Source organism: Micromys minutus, assembly GCF_963924665.1.
Source record: "Micromys minutus genome assembly, chromosome: 20".
NCBI classification, from domain to species: Eukaryota; Metazoa; Chordata; class Mammalia; order Rodentia; family Muridae; genus Micromys; species Micromys minutus.
Window position 1 is genome coordinate 32,148,177 of NC_137955.1, and position 4,196 is coordinate 32,152,372.

A 4,196-nucleotide genomic window follows, 5' to 3' on the forward strand; every position below is an offset into this window, starting at 1 on the left:
AACACAGAGACAGTGAAGAAGAGAAAAATGTTTTAAAAATTCAGATTATGTAATCTAAACCCATCATAGTCAGAGTCATGCTAGACAAAAATGAGTTAAATAACTAAATTTTTATTCAGAAGTTTTTGTTTTTCAGAACGGAAACTTATAATATAGAAGAGTAATACAATAAAGATACTTTCTACAAACAAAAAAAAGAAAGAAAGAAAGAAAGAAAGAAAATCTATGGAGACTAATGGATATTAAATTATTCCTCAATGGCTTGAAAAAAATACTTTTGTTTACACAAACAATGGCAGTGTTGATGGACTATCTGTTTATTGTCTAGGTAAGATTTATGAGGTGGCTTCTATATTCTTTAAAATTCTTCTATCAAGATCTCTATACCATTGGATAGTGCTCTAAATATTTAGAGAAGTTCACTACTCCATATACTGGCTCATTTGTCAACTTCTCTGGAAACATTACAACAGAAACAATTAATAGTGCATTTTACAAGTATTAAATAGCTAGTAATCCAGGAATGTTGCCTGGCAAGATGCACCATCAACTCTTTCCTTCAATTCAAACACAATGATTATATTACGCCTGAACATGTTATATATTAGTCCAAATTTGGACTGTATCTGTTTTAATATTTTAAAATATTTATTGTTTAATAGTATCGATCATGTTCAACATTACTTAATCCTATTTTTTAATTAAATTTTATTGTATATTCTCTGTATTTATTTTTCAAATGTTATCCCCCTCCCCACTTCCCTCTCTGCTTCCCCTCCACTTGCTTCCATGAAGGTAATCCCTATTTCAACCACCCTCTCCACCTCAGTGCCTTGGCATTCTCGTACACTGAGAGAACATGCCTTCACTGGACCAAAGGCCTCTACTTCCACTGATGCCAGAAAATCCTATATCCTCTGCTATATAGGCAAATGGGGCCACAGGTCTCTCCATGTGTGCTCATTGGTTGATTTTTTCTTATTTTTGTCCCTGGTTGTTCTGGAGGGTTTGTTTGGTTGATAATGTTGTTACCAACAACTAATTCTATTTCTTTCAATGAGGAAACAAGCCATCAGTCCATGAGGAGTGTTAAACATGGGGTCATTTCATATTCAAGCCATTAACAATTTTCCAGTAAAATATAAATATCCATATATAGTCTTCAAAATATTTCATAAAGTTATACCAAGTCTACTGAATATGAATCATTATTTCTAAGGTTTAAATTTTGTAAAGATATTGAATTTTGTTTTAAATACTCAGTGTTTCTAAAAACCTATAATTTCTTCTCCAATTTTCATTTTATTATCCCTATGTTAACATGTAACTTTTAGTATGTTATAAAATAATTTCCATGTTATATCATTACAAATATTTTCTTTTTATATGAATCTCTGCTTTTTGTAATTGAATTTTTTTAAGAATTCTCAATAACATACAATTTTGTATATAAACACTTTTAAAGTTTTATTTGCAGTTTTATATCTGTTTATGTTGTGTGTGTGTATGTGTGTGTGTGTGTGTGTGTGTGTGCATGCACCACTGGCTGTAGGTGTTTCTAGAAATAGAAGAATTTCATTGATACACGTGGTGGTAGAGATATAGGACTTTTGGACTAGTCCTTTTTGAATACCAAGAGAGCCCTAGCTATCTTTTCTCTAAAAAGCAGTAAATTCTTTAAGAGCCAGTGGGAGTATAAAATTGTATAGCTCCTATGAAAATCAACATGGCAGCTTGTCTGAAAGTTTGGAATTAATCAAATCTGAGGTACAATTATGTCATTTTGGGTATATAAGCAGAGGATATTTTTTGTCACTAGGACACTTACTAAATTATATTTATTATTAACTTATTCATAATATTTAGAAATTGGAGAAAAACATAAATGCCCTCCAACAGAAAAATTTATAGAATACAGTAAATTTATACAATAAAGTATTAGTTGTCTGTTAAAAATGATAACATGACATTTGAGGCAAGTGGATGCAACCAGAAAAGATCATCTTCAGTTAGATGAGACTCACCCTAAAATATAAATATGGTATATTTCAGCTTATGTGTAGATATTAGTTGTAAAGTAAATGATAACCAATCAACAACCTGTAAGTCCAGAGTGTATTAATAGAAATGAAAAAATCTAGGAGGTCATGCAGGAATTTAGTAGAAAGAAGATACAGAATAATTTTCTTAAAGAAAGAACTTACAGGTAGACTAGAGGCCGATAAAAAAAAGATCTGAAGGACCAGGTAAGGAGTTAGATGAGAGACAGGGTAGAGAAGGAGAATGCAAAAAATAAAGTTGAAGTCGATGATCATTTGAGGGTTGAACTAGAAAACTATTATAATATAAACTCCCTAAAATATATAAAGTTGATTCTAATGAGATCTCCTAATAATTTTTATTATTATAACTGGCCATCTTTTGACACAAAACAAAGAACAGGGCTGGATTTTATTCAATTGTGCTTTGTCCAACAGGGTTATATAAAAATCTCCAAACAAACCAGAATGTTGCTAAGACAGCGTATTTCTCTCCATGAAAGTACAATGGGATCAAGATAATATCTGCACCACTCCTTCCTTAACTATAGAGAAGTTGAGCAAAGAGAGACCTCAGTACTACATGCTAATGTCTTTATTGCTGGAAGGCATTCTGCAATCAACTAAAAACTGAAATATAGAGTGAGTCCCACCCAGATGATGGCACTTTTGAACTACAATCTGTCCTGCTTGCATAAAAACGCCAGGACAGTAGTCATATATAACTTGTGGGAGTAGCCAGGCAATGTCTGATTTGTCTTAAAGACCACTCCTGAGTAGTTGATATTGCATGGATGACCAAGAGTCAGTGCCATAGTCAAATATTATAAGGAAAGATAGTCTAAATTTAATTGAGATGTCAACAATACCAGCAGCTCTTTCTTTGAGAAAAAGAATAAGACAGATAAACCCTTATCCAGACTAACCACAGTAAAATCCAAACCCACCCATCGATATATATATATATATATATATATATATATATATATATATATATATATATACTCCTAGCTTCAACATTCAGTCTCATACATATCTATATTCACATACAGATATATGTACCCTCATACATGCAAACACATATATCCACAATGTCACATATACAGAGACAAATAAAAATGTAATTGAATGTTAATTGTATGTATGACTACTTCCAGAGAGAAGAACCATGGAGAATATACTATACTAACTAGCTTTAGAAACCCCTGTACCCAGGGGATAGACACATGCTGGCATTTAATTCTAGTACTGAGGTGGCAGAGGCTGGCAGATATCTGAGTTTGACACCAGCCTGTTCTATAGAGTTTCATGGTAGTCTGGGATACACAGAGAAAACCTATATGAAAATAGCAAGAGAACAACAGGAACAAGAACAACAATTACTATACTATAAAAGAAAATGAAACTACCTTTGCCAATAGAAGCCCTAACCTTTTTCTTTTTAAATAAGAAAGTGAAAAGAGTCTATAAACTTTATTGAATTTTAAAGAAGCTATACAATAGATATGAAGACCATGAGGGGGTTAATGTTTCATCCAGTAACAGAAGCATTATAGTTTACAGATTCATGGAGCTAAATCATTAATTTAACATGAGCCTACTGTCCTGTAAATCACAAAAAAAAAAAAAAAAAAAAAAAAACCAAAACCAAACACTGATTAGAGACTGTTATTTATAAATGTCTTTTATGTAAAAATCCACTTTCATTGTTAAGGAGGGCAAATGTACTTTGGAATGTGTAGATCTTGGAACATGGAATGTTTGTCATTTTCCTATTTCCAGAAGTTTATTCTTCACCCCTGGTTTTTCTCACCCTGTTTCACATGAATTATGTCTTAATAGTTTCTAGTTCAATAGAGTCACCTGCTTTTTCTGTTCTGATAGAGATCCAAACGGGCCTAAATAGGCTGATGGCAACCTGCCCAGAATCAGCTGCAGGTAAAAACAAAAATAAGGGAAATCAAAAAGTAAAGAAAGTTTGACCTACAGACCAAGCTCCGGGTGAGATAACAGAGAGGCTGGCTTGTCTGTTGCTTTCTCTTCAGGGAAAGCATGTTGGACAGTTTCCTGTTGATTGATTCTCTAAATCTTCCCTTTTCATGTCCAATCTCCCCACAGCCTTTTCAGATTTTCTCATATATTTTCAAGCAGGTTGTT